At 46.8% G+C, this 18,355-nt stretch overlaps 1 protein-coding gene across 26 annotated transcripts in view; it reads left to right on the top strand.

The window, feature by feature from the left end:
• Myt1l (myelin transcription factor 1 like) overlaps positions 1-18,355 on the top strand; it is a 380,106-nt gene that overhangs the window by 33,594 nt on the left and 328,157 nt on the right. For 25 of the 26 annotated variants that reach the window (XR_005870745.1, XM_040730678.1, XM_040730677.1 and 22 more), the window contains exon 2: positions 5,299-5,395. The gene's annotated coding sequence lies outside the window, so the exon portion shown is untranslated. The remainder of the gene's footprint in view (positions 1-5,298; positions 5,396-18,355) is intronic. The other variant, XM_040730675.1, reaches the window with a different exon arrangement.

Here is an 18,355-nt window from a genome sequence, read left to right as displayed (position 1 = left end):
AAGTTTGCTTCTTTGAGTTTTCGCATAAGCAAGTCCGTTGTAGTGTCGCTGAGAGGTTTCCAGTGATACCACAGGGTCACAGACGTGGAGTACAGAATGTGACTGTCATTGGGGTTTTCCTTTCCTGTGGTGGAGGATACCTTGCTTGTTGCAGAGCTCTCTCAGTGAAAGCTGCAAACAGTAGCTCTCAGCCCATTCTGTACAATGAGACAATCTGGGGAGCTTGTGTGAGTATGTATGTTCATGAGCCAAGTGGTGTGTTTATGCATGCATGCATGTGTGTTTGTGTGTGTGCGTGTGCACTGTGCACTGTGCACTATGAACATGGAAGACAGAGATGGACATCTGGTATCCTTCTCAATCTCCCTCTACTTGATATATTAAGACATCATCTCTCACTGGCTGACCAGGAATCCTCCTGTCTCTGTCTCCCAGGTGCTGATATTTATTACAGGTGTTTACTGCCAAACTCAAGTTTTTATGTCTCTGTTGAGGATCTGGACTCATGTCTTCATGCCTGTGTGGCAAACACTTGACCAACTGAACTATCTCCCCAGTCTCTGGGGAATCTCTTAAAACATATTCATGCATAGGCTTCATGCATAGTCAAATCAGATGCCTAAAATTGATTACTGGGTTAGTTTTATGGGTCCTCCAGTTGACTTGACTGTTGTACATCATCTCAGGTGATTATCGGCCCCCCTCCATTGCATGCGTGTGTGTGTGTGTGTGTGTGTGTGTGCGTGCACGCGCGCACTTGAGCACATGCATGTGCAGACAAGGGGCTTTGTTTTAGCTGGGAGGCCCTCTGCTTGGTGTTGGTTTGGACAATGTTTAGGAACTTGACTCGAATGGTTTGCTTCAGGGATCTCTTTACCTCACATCTCATTGTATTTCCTTAAAGTTACTTCCTTAAAGTCACACAACCCAAGTCAGCACAACTGGTTCTTGCTGTTGTCCTCAGACAGAGCACCCTTGCTTTGGGAAGGACAGAACCGCTGCCCACTCCAATGCTTAAAGAAACATTTTGTCACTGAAAGGAGATCTTGGGTCCACTCTGACCATGTGTTCCTCCACACATCTGTGTGCCATCCAGCATTCGGTGTGGTCTCAAGCACTCAGGTAGAGATGTGGGTCACCAAAAAAAAAAATACCCAAGCCTGCAGATTAGTCAGAAATTCCTGACTTATTCCTGTACACTGAGGTCATGCACTGTCACTTGTGACTGTGTGCCTGGCCTTTGTGGTGATGGTGAATTTGTCGGGGTCACTTGAAGGGTGTCAGAACACGAATCCTGACTCCTAAGGGATCCCAACTCCATCTAAGGCCTGTCTTCCCCAGGTAAAAAATGACCTCTCCTCACCATTTGCCTTGGAGCAGGTTGGAGTGAAGTTCATTTAGGGGCTGGTGCAAGGTAGGAGGACTGGAGCAGGAGTTCCTGACTCTATAAACTCATAGTGGGATCCACATCTAAAGTGTTTTCTTTTTCTTTTCATGCCCTTAGGCAGTGCTAAGAAAGCCACACAGCCACCCAAGATTAAATGCTACAAAATATCATACCCACACCCCCCTCATCCTGAGAGGATCTGGGGTCATCCCAGTTGGCTGCTGTCATTCTCTGGGTGGCGTCAATCGTCCGTTGTGCAGAAGGATGGCTGCTGGGCTCCGCAGGTGGAACCACTTGGCAAGGCTTTACGGTGTTGCCATTGGCAGCCACTCTGTGTTCATATATTGGCAGATATTTTGTATTTACTTCTCAGAGCCCAAATTTTCCATAGATGTGTGTGAAATTGGCTTACTCCTATGAAACTAGCCAGAAAGAAGTCAAAATCAGTAAATATGGCATTTAAGGAAAAAAATCGTGTGAGCCACTACCAAACCACCATTTTTGAAATGTGGGGGAAGATGGTGTAATAGCAGAGAAAAATGTGAAAAAAAAACTTTGAGAAGAATGAGCTTCCAGACTCTGATGCAGAGGCAGGACCCGGTGCGCCAGCCTGCGTTGGATACACTATGGCTGCCTGCCAGGCCTCATGTCAGGAGCCACAGTCCCTTTCTGGTCTCCTTTTGGGACCAAGAACCTTAGGTTAAAGAACAATACCAAAAAAATAAAAATAAAAAACTAGTAAACAAGACAGGAGCTTATGTCAAAGAGTGGAAAGTCTATAAAAGTGTGATTTTTCTAAAAGAAAAATATTTACATTGTCCAGGTTTAATGAGAAGCTATTGGCTTTAAGAGAGATATATACTCCACTCTGCTGGGCCTGGCTAGAGGGGGCTGGTTGCATCACTGATGAACAGGCACATCTTTAGGCCGGGCATCGATGTGTGGCCCTGTGGGAATCTGAATCTATATAATATGAACCTTTTGTTGTTGTTGTTTGTTCAAGACAGGGTTTCTTTCTGTAACAGCCTAGACTGTTCTTGAACTCACTCTGTAGATCAGGCTGGCCTTGAACTCACAGAGATCTGCCTGCCTCTGCCTCCTGAGTGCTGGGATTAAAGACATGAACCATCACCACCCAGGCAACATGAACCTTGCAAAATAAGCCTTCAGAGCTGCAAATTGCAGTGGAAATAAAGTAGCTGTAGGGTTCCCTGTGTGATGTTACACGCAGCAGTAAATCCTGACAGTGACAAAAACAAGATGAAGTTATGCTTACTATAACAATCACCCAGACTATGAAAATGATACAATAGCTTCATATCATCAACTTGAGGTGAAGAATGAGGTCCTGGACATTCTTTCTCTTCTGTGTCCACTGCATCATCACAGATATAGGTGACCCAAACAACTAATCACATTTGCTTGGTTCTTTCCAAGATTTCTCTGTTGACTGGTGTAGGGGGTTAGGGATGGTGGTGGTTAAAAAAAAAAGTCATACACAGAAGTTAAACCATTAGAATTGAAACCCATTGTTTACACTGACAAGCTAATTGATGACAGCTAGTTCCTCGGGGTCTCAGGGTCTCATTTTCTGTCATCTGCAGTGTTGGCATGTTGGTACCCTTACCTTGCTGTGAGGACTCGGGAGCATGACCCTTGGCCAGACTTGCTCCTAGTCTCTATTTCTGACCTCTGGTCACTGACTGGACCTTCTGGTTTTGTAGAAATATTCCATGGCTGGTCAGAGTAGAAGAGGTTGGGGCTTATGAGGAAATGCTGAAGGTTGTGATGCAGGGTGAATAGTTTACTGGCATGCTCCGCTGGCACCGTCTGCAGGAAACAAGGTGGGCCCGACAGGCTGAGCTTGCAGATGTGGTCTGTTTAGAAAGGATGGGATCCATACAGATCAGCACAACCATACCTATTTAAAGGCTGTTTGAACTAAGTACTGTTCAGCCAGAATATGTGTATACTTGGGGAAAACCAAAGCTATTTTGCAGAGTTACTTCTAAAGCTCACATTCCCATTTGTGTTACACACATCAGTGTTGCCTTGTGCTTTTAAAGAGTGCCATTCTCCATCTTAGCTAAATATCTGTAATTTTATGCCTGTTTTTTAAAGAAAGAATGGGCCTGGGCCTGGAGAGATGGCTCATAAGTTAAGAGCACTGGCTGCTCTTCCAGAGACCCTGAGTTCAATTCTCAGCAACCACAGGGTGGCTCACAACCATCTGTAATGAAATCTGACGCCCTCTTCTGACCTGCACTGCAGGCATACATGCAGGCAGAACACTTCATACATAATAAGTAATCTTAAAAAAACAAAGACTGGGACTGACCCCTGTTCACTAGAGTTTCCTTAATTCATTCATCATCATCAACACACTAAACTCTTTTCACATTCTCACATACTTCATTCACTCTCATACTTTTACACACACACACACACACACACACACACACACACACACACACTGGGATACTCCGAGAACTCAGTGGCAACCGCAAAGCCCACCACACTGGACTCAGTAATGGAATTTCATCAGTGTTTTCAACATCTAAAGTGTCTTAAATTCCTCAAGCTACCCAAGTTAATTTTATTGCATTTCTTGTTTGTTTTTCTTGGGATGCCTTGAGACGCATATGCAATGACACTTGCATGAGGCCAGAGGATAATGCGTGGAAGCTGGCTCCCTTTTTCCCCACCACATGAGTGGGTTCTGGGGATAAAAACTAAGGTCAGGTCTTCAGACTTGGCAGGAAAGGCCTTTAGCCCACAGAGTCATCCAAGCATAAAAGGAGCGGTTAAGGGATGAGCAAATGAGCAACTGTATGTGGGAAAGGAGTGATTGGTAACTTATGAAATAGATGTTCTTGAAAACAGCACACAAGGAGCGAGCATGACTTTGAGATAGAACTACTAGGTTTATATAGGGAGGCAGGGAGTTGATTGGGAAGGTGAATCAGGTGGTACAGTGCTGGCCTTGTAGGCATGAGGACCTGAGTTCGATTCCCCAGAAGCCATATAAAAGATCCAGGAATATTGCTGCATGCTATTAATCATAGCCTGGGGTAGATGAAGATAAGACAATGCTTGGGGCTACTCTGATCAGCTAGAATAGCCTACTTGGACCAGTACCTGAAGGTGGATCCTGGAGGTTGACCTCTGTCCTTGCATTCACACACATACATACACATGTAAGCATACACACACACACACACACACACACACACACACACACACACACACACACGCACGCACGCACGCACAAGCAAGCACATATATGCAGACACGTACTCAGAATATGTGGCAAGATGGTGGATGTAAGGATGGGCCCAAAGTTGGAAATACAGGAAATATCACATTTCTGTTTTCCTCCCATGGAGTAGCTAAATTTGGAATGACTCTAGCTAATGGTTGGAAAAGGTTGAATTAATGTTCCACAGGAATTGTCCTCTCTCCACATAGTCAGATGTTTCATGTGTGCCTAGAATACAGGACAGGGTAGAAACATCCTCCGTCCTTCTAGGTTGCTCTGCTTTTATTTTTTTCAGTTGCCTGTTATCCACCCTCTGCAGCAGGTGCAGTGCCTGTCTTGAAACGATCACCTCATGACCTGTTGCCAGCACTGGGATCCTGAGCCTCATTGATGGCCTCACAAGGAGGCCAGAGAGCTCAGGCCTGACCTGGGTTCTTTCATTTTAGCAGAGAATGTGCCTTTATTTTTCAAAGCGCTACACCTTCAGCTAATGGAGTCAGAGATCCTGGCACTGAGAGTGTGCCTTGGGTGAGCTGTGGTATGCAGAGTCTCCACTCGCTCGCTGAGATAGGCCAATTTGCCAGGATGCTAGCCATGCTCAGTGACTCTTAGACAAGACTCCCAGTAACCATGTTCTCTTCTTCTCTCCCAGACAGGGGTCACAGACAGGCTGCAGCTGAGGACCAGGTGTTCAGTTCTCAGCTGGGCTTTGCCCTACCCGCGTTGACAGCTGGGTATCACAGAGTGTGGTAAGTTCATTCTGATGGAAACTTGTGGTTTCATTAGGAATGTGCTAGGTGTTACCTTCCAAACACAGGGTATAGCACGGGCCACCTTCAGATGAGGCCGGTTGAGTCAACTTCTTTCAACACTGGTCTTTGTGTTAAATACTTAGATGCTTGTGTCAATGTTTAATCTACTAAACACACTTATTGAATTCACACATTTGACTTTTTCTTATATATCTACAATGATAAAAGCATCCCAAATGCTTCAGAAATAAGCTAAATCCAGGATAGAATGCTGTCTACGAAGTACAGTTATTTTATTTTATTTTTTACCCACTATTTGGATTTTCTCCTCTTGGTGCTTTACATGCATACTGGGTCTTGTAACTCAGTTATTTCCATTCTCATACCTTCAATTGTGCCTCAACTCAAGTGTCTGTCCTGCCTGGGAAGAAACACCATCAATGTCCTCTCCAGACACCAGATTCACTACATCCAGACACACCCAAAGCCCTGTTTGGTTACATGACACCCTGTTTCCACAAGGTTGTATCTTTGGCAGTCATGTGTCTGACTCGATCCATCTTGAGATGGAAGCAAGCTGATTGTCTGATCTGTCAGGCAGGAGGCATGTGAAGTTCTCCTATGGTCCTGCCCATCCCAAGGTGACACTGTGGTGTATACCTGGGGCCTCTGGAGTTCTTCTCTCTTCACTAAGACTGAGTGGGGGAAAGTGAACAGCGCTATTCTTATCAGTCAGACAAATTGAATTCTCACCAACGCTGCAAGAAAGGAAGAAATCTTTCAATCTCTAAGGCTTGGTGCTTTCTATTTGCTACACAATAAGCTTTCAATTTGTCTAAAATCATACTTGTTGAGAGGAAGACATGTCTTCATTTTCCTCTACTTTGGAGACCTCTGCCATCCACGGTTGTCCTTTGAATGCTGCCATTTACATGGGCACCAAATTGCTAGAGAGACAAAGTCTTTTAGAAATTGTTTGTTTTACATGACTAGCATATACACACTATCAAAAATTAGTTACTAAAATGACTTAAACTTGGCTCAGTTATAATTGTCATGAATACTGGTTTAGAATTCCTTGTGATTATACGTAGGATTTTAAATCAGGCTATGTCATGCTATACAGTTTCTTCTTTACTTTCCACATCTTTCTGTATTAATGCATGCATTTCTAAAAGCCTCATTTTCCATGGTGTATGGTATCTATTCTGGGACTCCATCAAGTTTTGTTCTATGACCCTTTCTCAAACAAAACAAGACAAAAGTCTGGGCTGTCTATTCCTTCTCTGTTTCATATAGTAGATCCGTCCCTCTTGAATACACATGTAAGCACTCCTCCTCTTCTTCCTGGTCACCCATGTTTAGTGATTGAATCATGGCAGTGCTCTGTACATATGAATAGGTGCTTCCCTGTGGACCCCGTGCAACAGTCACATTCAAGAGCATCCTTGGAATACAGGGCAAGTAAACGCCACCATGGAATTCAGATCATAAAACAAGGGGCTCAGGCGTCTGTACCAGAGCTTGCAGTAGTCCTACAGCAAATGGCTAAGGGAGTTGAGGATAGATATTCATGGAGCCACCTGTGCCACTCTGACTTGAAGTAAGGATGGGATAACATGGCCCAGTGGTTCCCCTGATGCCCATCAAAGCAACACTGACTTGCAGGAAGGGAGAGGGACACAGATGCCCTGAGGAGTACTTCAGAGCTAGGTAAGAAATAGTTCTATGGACATTATAGGCAGAGAGGTCCGTGATGAGAAAAGAGGAAGTTCTATCAGCTTCCTGAAGCAGCTGACTGGTGTCCCTTCTGTTTTACCTTTCTTTGACACTGTTCTTAAAAGACACCTCATTGTTAGCTTCCTATACCTCCTTGTCTTCATTTATAGGGGACATATATAAAATATTAGATTGGTTGTGGCAGAATATTATTTTCAGGTATGTGTCTTTTGTCTATGCTACATTTGTTTAACTCTGTGAAGCTGTGATTCTTTGCCTGTCTAAACACCTGATGGTCTAATAAAGACCTCAATGGCCAATAGTGAGGCAGGAGTAAGGTTAGGTGGGACTGTCAGGCAGAGATTATGAATGGAAGGAGAAATGAGGAAAGATGGAGCAGCAAGAGAACAAAGAGAGGAGAGCATCAGGGGCCAGACAGACAGCCACCCAGTAACCCAGCCACCCAACCACCCAGCCACCCAGCCACACAGTAACCCAACTACCCAACCACCCAGCCACCCAGCCACCCAGCCACCCAGCCACCCAGACACCCAGCCACCCAGCCACCCAGCCACCCAGCCACCCAGCCACCCAACCACCCAGACACCCAACCACCCAGCCACCCAGCCACCCAATCACCCAGACACCCAGACACCCAACCACCCAGCCACCCAGCCACCCAGACACCCAGACACCCAACCACCCAGACACCCAGACACCCAGCCACCCAGCCACCCAGCCACCCAGACACCCAGCCACCCAACCACCCAGCCACCCAGCCACCCAGCCACCCAATCACCCAGACACCCAGACACCCAACCACCCAGACACCCAGCCACCCAGCCACCCAGACACCCAGACACCCAACCACCCAGACCACCCAGACACCCAGCCACCCAGTAACCCAGCCACCCAATCACCCAGACACCCAGACACCCAACCACCCAGACACCCAGTCACCCAGCCACCCAGCCACCCGGCCACCCAGTCACCCAGCCACCCAGCCACCCAGCCACAGAGTAAAAAGGAAAGTAAGATTACAGGAATAAGAGAAAGATAAAAGCCCAGAGGGAAAAGGTAGTTGAGATAATTTACATTAAGAAAAGCAGACTAGCGCCGGGCGGTGGTGGCGCACTCCTTTAATCCCAGCACTCGGGAGGCAGAGGCAGGCGGATCTCTGTGAGTTCGAGGCCAGGCTGGACCAACAGCATCCAAAACAATACAGAGAAACCCTGTCTCGTAAAAAACCAAAAGAAAAAAAAAAAGAAAAAGAAAAGCAGACTAGAAACACGCCAAGATAAGGCCGGACATTCTTAACTAGAAATAAGCCTCCATGTGTGATTCATTTGGAGCTGGGTGGTGGGCCCCCAAAAGAGAAAAAAAAATCTCATAACAATTGGTACATTGCATTTATCCTTAAACGTAAAGCATCAACTGTTTAAGATATCTTCACTATATTACAGAATAATGATGTAGATTTTGGGGGACTGTTCATAGCACTTGGCATGCTTGTTTTTAAACTTGTAGTTTCTTTTTCAATATTGTAGTATACAATGATATGATTTCTGGAATTTACTTCCATGTAGATGTTGTTCCAGAAATGCTTGTAGATACATGTGGTATTGGCCAGCTGACACTACCGGAGCTAGTCAACTTGTCTGTGTGGAGCTTATTGTTTTCCTGTCTATACATGTGTTTGCTCAAAGTTTTTCATATGATAATATTTCAGTGAGTGAGAAATCACATGACAGCAACAGAAACATCTGTTGGCACAGGGCTGATGAAGGTGACCCTAGCTTTCCATATTGGAATCTGGGGTCAGTGCCCTCTCTGAGACTCAGTTTCCCAGTGGATCAAATGAATCTGGAGACTGCAAGTTGTATGGAGCATGTAGGAGTTGATGTGTGTAGTATGTTGTGTGTACACCCTGCAGGTCCATGTTACATACAAGCCATAGATGAACTATATATGGCTGCTATCTTGTCTCTGATACAGGTGGGGACTTGTGTGTTCACTCTCTCTCATTTAAGACCGACTAGTTTACATTTTAAAGCCAACTGAAGTAATAAACTAGTAAAGAACTTACTGCCATGTGTTAAGTTGGATAGACTTCTTAGGGGTATTTTGAAAAATTATTTTTCTATTTAGTATTTGTAAAATAACTTATTGAGGATAAATTAGGGATTTTCTCCACAAACCAAGATACTTGGATCTAATGATCAGTCACAGCACTGCTTTAATTTTATTTATTTTAAATTTTATTATAATTTAATTTCTCCTTGAAAGAGTATATCACTCTGCTTTTTTTATGATTGTGTTATAGACTCATTCTTAACCTTTCTTTTTTTTTTAATCCAAAACGGGCAGAAGTAATGTGACCATGCCTTATCATCATCGTGATTATTATTATTATTTATTAGTCTTTCGCACACTATTTAAACTCTCTCAGATATTCTGTGAATGGAGACAAAGTTAGGAATTTATCAATTACAGCCCCCAAGAAATGGACAGACAGCCTGTTCGCTGACCAACAAAGTGAAGGTTTGAGACGCTGCCAGTGCTTGTAGGAGTGGCATCTCTTACTGTCATGTTTCTGGCTCTTCTCCCTTTAAGATGTGAGGTCACTTTTACAGTCTGTGAAGCAGCTATTCTTTCTGCCGCAGAAAATAGACAAACACCAAAACTAAGCAACAGCTTTCACAAGGTTTACCTTTGAGAACCGCTTTGCTGCAATCGTTATCAGGTGTGGAGGGCAAACGGACAGGTGGAGATTAAGGATACTGGCAAATGAATCAGAATTTAGCATATTAGATAAAGACAAGCACAGATAGGGGATAGCACGTGCCTAGCTAAGCCCTGGAACTCTGGGGAAGCACGCTGATCTCAACGGACGGTCCAGGGAGGGCTTCCTAGAAGGGTGTTGGTTAAACAAGCTTTGTGTCTTGCAATGGGATAAAGAAGCAGTCAGGGGGGAGGGAAGAAAAAAGTGGGGGGAAAGGGCAGCATATGAACTCAAAGCCATGCTCTTGCACAGGGAGTTGTGAGACCGACTCTCAATCCGTGCTGAGTGAAATTCAGCCTCTTCCAAGTTCTGGCTCTCGGGTCAGCAGCGAACGCTATACTTGCCTGTAATACAGCAATCCTAGGGGCATGAGGACCACGGTGATGACAACGTGACCCGGGAGAGGTAGACATTAACAGACAGTGGTGTCTGTGCCCTGACTTGATTGTCCGTGGGAGATCCACTTCTTGTCAAATCATCTCTCTATCGCTATAAAAAAAAAGACTTCATTAATTAGTAGCTGCCATATCTGCAAAATTCAAATGCTGTCTTATCTGTGCCATGGCAGCTGAACGACTCTGATAGGAAGAGCAAGGAACCTTGTATGGGTGGCTGCAACCTGGTCCTCAGTCAGCCGCAGCGGTGCTATGTGGGAAATGCATGACAGGTGTGCCAGGCAGGTGCTTTCAGAGGTGGTGTGTGGGGAGGCAAGTCACGTGCCCCGGATTCTCCGTGCCTTACTTATAGACAGACCCTGATGAGCAGGGACAGTTGTTCTGGTTCCTGTTAGGCTGCGTTCCCCATAAGCAGAGTGTGCCGAGAGTCTGTGGCGTGCCGTGCAGTGGGAAGCCTCTCTGGACTGGAAGCGCAGCCATAGACACAGCCGTTGAGGAAGCAGGGCAGTGGGCGGGGATGACATTGTGAAGCCTGGCTTTGAAGGACAAGATGCTGCCAGTGGGGCTGAGAGGGGTGGCTGAGATCTTCTTCCCTTGGCGTGGAAGCAAGGGGAAAGAGGCGGAAAGGGAATTTGCTGTTACGTGGAGACTAGTGCAGAAGGACGGGTTGACATGAGGTCACGAGGAGCATGTCTGCGTCCCAACAGACATTGGGAAAGCACGTGAATTGGAAAGTGTCTGAAGGGAAGATGGGAACAAAGAGAAGATACGGGAGAGTAGGGAGGACCACCCAGATAGAATCTGACGTTTGACCCCTATCAATATCGTGTTGGTTAATGTAGCTTGGTCTCCACTATGACCTCAAGAAAGCCCCCGGCTTTATGTCTCTCACCTCAACTACATCTACATGGCCCCTCACTGGGGTGCTGGGCATCAGCAACCACAGTGCCAAAGCCAGGGGTCTGGGAGAGCTTCTTTCTACCCAGGCTCCACTAACGCACTGTATAGACCCGGCTCCAGCTCAGTTACACCTATCTGCAATAACACACACGCTCACATGGGTGTGACCACCTGCCCTTGAACTTCCCGAACAGTCATCCTTTAAGGAGGACCTCCAAAGTCCCCACAGTGACACCCATGTGTTCCCAGAGCCACATGTCCTGGACAGAACGCTCCTCCCACTGTCTTAGGCAAAACTGCAATCCTAGCAGAGTAGCACACCTGTCTCCTCCTGTCACCCTTCCTGGGCCTGTGCTTGCCAGGTGTTTCTTAGGAGGGGGGGAGGTCTCAGGGAGTGAACCCGGGATCCACCCACAGCCAGCTTTATCAGCCTCTTCTGGGGCATTCCCATGCGTTTGTGTGTTCCATCTCTCTGTGCCATGTGCAGGAGTAATGTGAGAGCCTGCAGGAGAGGTGGATTCCGCAGGATCTACACTTAACATAGACAAGCGCAGTAGCATCCTTAGAGCGCATACAGTCTGTACACACCTGTGCTGCTGCTGGTGGTAGTATTGACTGTTTCCTTTAGAAAAAAAGTGCTTTAATTACACGAGACCTCCTTTCCCAGACTATTCCCCCTAGTCAAAGAAATTACTTTAGAAAAAGAAAGAAAAAATAAAACACCACAAGACCAACTATCCTGGTAAAAATGCATCCAAGTCTGAAAATAGAAACCAGGACCTGTCACACGGTAATTAAGGGTGGCCCCTTTCCATGTTCTAAGGTTTTAGAAGAAAAATGGATTTGTATTGCAAATAAATCCCAATGACATGTGAGTAGTTAAAATTCAATAGGCTCCTCTCAATTCCTCACCCTCCCTCCTGCCTTCCCTTTCTTAGCCTTACCTCAGGCTTGTCTTTCTCCTTTTCATTTACACAGAGAAGGATCTATATTTGAGTCCCAGTTCTCATCCCATAACCACGTGGTAAGTCTCCTAGTATGTCTTGATACTATTTAAGTTTTTTTTTTGCTGTTGTTACATTTGCGTGTGTGTGTGTGTGTGTGTGTGTGTGTGTGTGTGTGTGTGGGTGGGTGTGGGTGTGTGGGTGTGTGTGTGTGTGTGCGTGCGTGTGCATACATGCAAACCATGGCATGCCTGTGGAGGTTGGAGGTCAGTTAGCAGGAATCAATCATGTGGGTCCCAGGATCAGGTTTGGCTATAAGTGCCTTTATCCTCTGAGCCACCGTGCCAGATCCAAAGGGGGAAAAAACCGCAAAAAAACCTTTAAGGGGCAAAATATTTAAACCACCAGAAAGAATCAACCACAGGAATGGGTAGATGGAAAGTTTTGTTATATAATTCTTACCTCTTGGTGCTCACAGAGTAGTAACACCATAGTCTTTTCCAGGTTTGTTTTTCCTGCTTATAACCCAGATTCCCTCCCTAATGATCTTCAGGCTTTCAGCAGGCTAGTCTTAGTGCCTGCTTGGTGCTGCTTGCTCTGCAGTGCTGTGGATTCCCAGGGCAGGTACATCTGGAGCATCCCTGTGTTGCTCTGAGTGCTGATGCTTGGTGTTTCTGCCTCTTCTAGGAGCATACACTGTGCCAGTGTGTGGGCAAGGACTGACCCTTAGGGGACCACTTTCTAGGGAGGAGGAATATTGTAATCCTTCTCATACATATCTTTTTATGCGCAAGCGTTCTTTGCAAAGACTCATTGGTCTGGTTTGAGGCCTCTGGTTTCTGATATACTCTCGATACTGGGCCCTCACTGGAACTCCTCTTGTGTATCCTGTTGCTGCCCTGTATTGTGGAAATCCTGTAGCTTTGGGGTCTGTCCTTCACATGCTCCAGCAGATCACAGACAGGGTGGATGTTGGGGTGGGCCAACTCATAACCCCAGTTCTAGGGTGGCTAGTTGCAGGGTTGTTTAGTCCTCCAGCCTGAGCAAGGGGCAGGGCCAGTTCACCTCATTTCATGCCCTCAGGGTCGGCTTCCCCACACCTGCACCTCCAATGCAGCTCTGCTATGTTGCCCAGATGAGGTATGGTGACCACTCTCCCAACTGCTGTAGTTAGTGAGGGGCGGGGACAGCTCTCCCACTCTTATGATCTCAGGGCCAACTTTCCCACCTGCCACAGGCAGTGAGTGGCAAGGAGAGCTCCTCTCTTCCCCCCACATCACCATCTGGCAGATGAGGGGTGGGGCCAGACCTCCCCCATGATCATGCCCCTTGCCCCAGTCAATAGGCTCAGCTCTACTGTTCTGCCCAGGTGGAGTACAAGACTCACTTCCCCATTGCTGCAGCTGGTAAGGAGGAGCATCAGCTCCCTCACCCACCACAAGTGGCAGGGGCGAAGGGAGCAGGGCATTTTCCCCTCATCTTCACAACCACATGGCGGATGAGGGAGGTATGGCCGGCTATCCCCCTCTCACACCTTCAGGGCCAGCTCGCCCACACCTCTGCCAACAGGATCAGCTCTACTGTGCTGTCCAGGAGAGGAGCACAAACATACATTTTAAAACACTGCAAAATTCTAGCTCTAGATTCTGCAGGAATATAAGGGACCGAGGGCCCTGCAGAGCTGTACCCATCCATGTCATGCCTTGCTTCCTATATACGAAGTTTATTTGTCAATAGTAACCACCTGTTTTTATTCCTGTTTTGTTTCTATTGAGCCCTTTTTTAATGACTGAACATTATCAGTCTTGTTTATTCCCTTGCTCAAAAAAAAAAACCATAAAGCGTGCATCCCAAACTCTAAGAATAGAAAGAGACACACGACGGCAGGTGCATCTCTGAGAGGGCACATCTAGTGAACTCTTCAATTAATACGTGCGATATGAGATAAGACTGTGCAGAATGAAGCGGGCCAGAGGGAGTGCTCTGTGGAGGTCAGGTGGGAGAGGTTCCCAGGGACAACACCTACCCGATAGAATCCAGGAGATAAGAAACAAGTGCGCCTCTGAGGTTGGGGATGGCCAGGTGTCCCAGACAGCTTTGTAGAGATTTGAGAGGGTGACTCCAAGTGGGGAAAGTAAGTCAAGCGAGACTGCATCCGCGCTATTCCAGAAACAAAGGAGCAGAATGAGAGAGAGCTGCAGGCGGGATGAAAAAACAATGCAGCAGGGGCAGCAGCTGGAGCGGGTTCCCCAGTGTCCTCAAATGGGTGGATGTGGGCTGCTAGCAGTAGGAGGGAGGAAAATGGCTTCCCTTCTTGTTAAATGAGAGGCAAGCCCCGGAAGGCCTAGAGCCTGCAGTGATCTGTGGAATGGGCTCTCCAAGAGGCTCCGCTGGCTACAGGAAGGGAAGGAGTAAGAGTGGAGTAAGAAGTGGTGGGAGACACAGCCACAGAGACAGTGAGATTTTGGACAAGGGTGGAAGTAGCTCAGGACAGATGTGGTGGGAGCACTCCAGATGGTGGTGGCTTTGCTGGTTTGCTCTCCCAGTGGCCGAGGAATCAAATAGAGAAGAGGGACTCAGGTTGCTAAGAGGTGGGAGGCCAGAGGAGGGACAGCTGCAGAAGGCGTGTGAAGCAAGACAAGCCCAATAGAGTTGACAGGGATGCTGGAGACACCCACGAACGCGGCATTCAGGAAATACTGGTGCTACAAACTAGGATATTTGAACAACCAAGTAACAGCTCAATGTTGAGTTTTCAGAGATGCTGGGGGTAGGGATGGTCATCAGATAGGGGCCAAGGGTGTGATTACTATTTCAGTGGGTAGGATCAGAGACCAACAGAGTGCCCAGCCTGATAGGTTGTACCTGGGGTGAAACTGGTACTTCCTGTAGTGGTGACTGTGGAAACTACTGTGGGGAGGGCCTGAATGAGAGACGGGAATAGCTGGGCTGGCCTCAAGGAGTGGACCAGCTTTCCTTCCGGGTCTTAGGGTTTCTATAGCTGTGATAAAACAGCATGAGCAAAAGCAACTCGGGGAAGAAAGGGTTTATTTCAGTGTATAACTAACTTTCAGGTCACACCCCTTCACTAAGAGAAGTTCAGGGAAAGGAGGAAGAGCAAGAACTGAAGTAGGAACCATGGAGAATCATTTCTTACCTGCTTGCTCTCCACAGCTTAGTCAGCCTGCTTTCTTCTTCTATCCTGGGTTACCTTCATAGGGGTGGTACCGTAGTAGGCTGGGTCTCCCCACATCAATCATTAATCAAGAACATGCCCAATAGACTGTCTATAGGCTGATCTTACTGAGGCATTTTTCTCACAGGAGATTCCCTCATCCCAAATATGTTTGTAGGGGGTGAAGACGATGAACTAGGAGGAAGAGAAAGGGAGTTCAGATCTGGAGACCAAGATGGAGGGAGAAATGTAACCGAAGGGAAATGGTGTATATAGACTTGAGATCGTGACAAGCAGACAGTTAACTAGTAGTGACAGGTTTGAAGTATGATATTGACCATGTGACTGACAGAAGAACAGGCACAGGAGAAACATAAGTCCAAGAACATCCAGACACAGATGTGTTTCAGAGCCTTGGGCACAGAAACCCAAAGCAAGGAGGCCAAGAGTCAGGGTGCCTGCTGGCTTGGAGTGCAGGGGAGTGGAGTCTCATACTTTTGGTACATGCATCCAAACCCAGAGGTAGCAAGAAGGAGAAACCCGAATATAGACAGTGTTCCCAGAAGGCAGCCACATGTCAGGGTGGGCCAGTCAGCAGAGCATGTGGACATGTCGCTGTTAATGACTCCAGGCTCTCTGAAGTAGGGGAGGTGAGGCCATGTCAGAGCAGTTAGGTAGCAGGGTCATAGCAGAGGAACACCTTGTAATGACAGTTCGTGTAGCAGGTGCTCTGAACGCCTATAGCTTTGCTGGGGTACATGGGCATGTGTGAAGCCAGAAACTGGCCAAGCCAGGTTACTCATGGCTGCCACCTTGGCTGGATTGAGAGACACCTAGGAGATTAGTAAGATGATTCTCTGTGCAGGTGTTTGAGAAGTGGTGGAAGCTAGGAGGCAGAGCCCGACTGTAGGAAGTGGATCACTTGGAGGTATGTCCTTGAGGGTTTTGTCTTGCCAAGCCCTGCTCTGTTACAGCTTTGTTCTACTTCCTGTCTTTTGTGATGGGGCTAGAAGTCCTTTTGTCACAGCAAAGAGGAAAGTAATTCACACCCGTGACTTTGCAGAAGTCGCTGCACACGGCTGTGTCCCCGTGTGTCACGGAAGCTTTTTGAGACCTTAGAATTTCTCTGAAATTTGACACCGCCTTTGGCAGAGCTAGCCACACACACCAATGCGTAAAAGCACCGAGGCTGCAGCCTGAATTGTGTCCCCCAAAACCTCCTGTATAGAAGTTGTCACACTCCACTGTGATTGTACTTGAAATGAGCCTGTAGATGGAGTCTGACCCAAAAGGGCTCTCCCTGAAGGTGAGGATGCAAGGGAGGTGCCATCTGCAGGCCAGGCATGGCAATCACCAAGGTTTTGATCACCTGGTATCTGGGTATTGGCCTTCCAGACCTGGGAGGGAGTAAATTTCCAGTCCCAAATCCCAGATTTAGTTTTTACTATATAAGCCCCAGAAGGCAAAGACAGAACCCAAGGCCCCGGTGGTGTGGGTCTGGGTGATTATATCATGTAACTTCCTGGAACTCTCCAGGAGAAGTTCAAATAGACACAGCTTGGGAGCAAGCCGAGACTGGAAAAATTTAGGAGTCAGCAGGATAGCAGTACTTATCTACTGGCAACCTAAATTCAATCCTTGTGGTTCATGAAAAGATGGAAGAGGGAAAAGAAAAAGGCATGTGTGCATACATTCTGTCTCTCTCCCATCTCTCTGCCTTTCTTCCTCTCGTTTCATCTGTCTCCCTCTCTCGTTTTCTTTCTCATTATCTGTCTTCCTCTCTGCCTCTCTCTCTCTCTCTTTCTCTTCCTCTGTCTCTCTCTTTCTCTCTCTCTGTCTCTCTTCCTTTCTCTTTTTCTGTCTGTCTCCTTCTCTTTTTGCCTCTTCCTCTCTGTTTCTTTGTTTGTTGGTCTCTCTATTTCTCTCTGTCTCTCTTTCTGCCTCCCTCTCTTGGTCTCTCTTCCTCTTTCTGCCTTTTTGTCTGCCTGTCTATCTTTCTCATGCAACAAATAAAATAATTTAATATAAGATTTGAAGCTGAGTAGCATTTGAATAAGAGAACAGCTTCCTGGGATTGGAACGAGGTGGAGCTCTTTGACTTGTCCCATGGGCACCACTGCTCATGCTCACGGACTTCCCCTCACACATGCAGTAATTGCCTTTGATGACTGTGATGAGCAGATGGAGAGATCCATGGAACCAGGCTCAGTGTGCACTGTCTGGTTGTCTGAAAGTTTTACTCAGGGCTTCCTTAAAATGCTAATTTAAAACCCTGCATTCTTGGCAGCGTGTTCATTTGTGACCTGGTGTAGACTGTTGAAGCAAATTGAAGAAAGTTGCCTATGACTGGCTGGCTGTAGGTCAGAACACTTCACGTGAGGCATAATGAGTGGAGGGCAGGGATCCACGGACGTGCATTTATGTGCAAGATGTCAGTTTGTAAGGGAAGAGACCCCAGCACATATGCTTTCTCATACACTCTTGCAGAGAGGAACCTGTGAGGCCCCAGAAGCCTTTCCACCTGACCAGACCACAAGAGCTGCCTCACAGACCAGACAGGGCCTGAAACAGCCATGAGGCCTGTGTCAGTCAGGAACCTATGTACTCTGACATTTCCATGTTAACCAGCTGACCAGGAAGGGCGAGACTTGAACAGGGGCAGGTGTTACTAACTCTGACAGGAGAGAAGTGGTGATAGACAGGACAAGGGTGTTATGCTTACTCTCAGGAACATCTGCAAGCTCCCACTGGCCCAGAAGCATGTTGTGTTAGACAAAACTGGGTTAGGGATTCTAAGGAGCTTGGGGCCAAGATTCATTTTCTTTAGAGTGGGGAAGCCAGGGTGTCCAGGGCCAACCTGCACTTTCTTTATTAAGTGCTTTTGTGCAATTACTTATCGTCCTCTGTGTCCTTCTGGGACTACACTCGCAGATCACCTGGCTGAGTTGAGTATCAATTAAGAAGATTGGCTGTAATTTTCTTTTCTATGTCTGCTTGTCATTGCTTGGGCAAATTTCAAGTTTGACTCAGGTCTTTAACTTA

Source organism: Mesocricetus auratus, unplaced genomic scaffold, assembly GCF_017639785.1.
Source record: "Mesocricetus auratus isolate SY011 unplaced genomic scaffold, BCM_Maur_2.0 Super-Scaffold_100024, whole genome shotgun sequence".
Taxonomy (NCBI): Eukaryota; Metazoa; Chordata; class Mammalia; order Rodentia; family Cricetidae; genus Mesocricetus; species Mesocricetus auratus.
The sequence above is the reverse complement of the archived record's forward strand: the minus strand, read 5'-3'. Positions and strand labels throughout refer to the sequence as shown.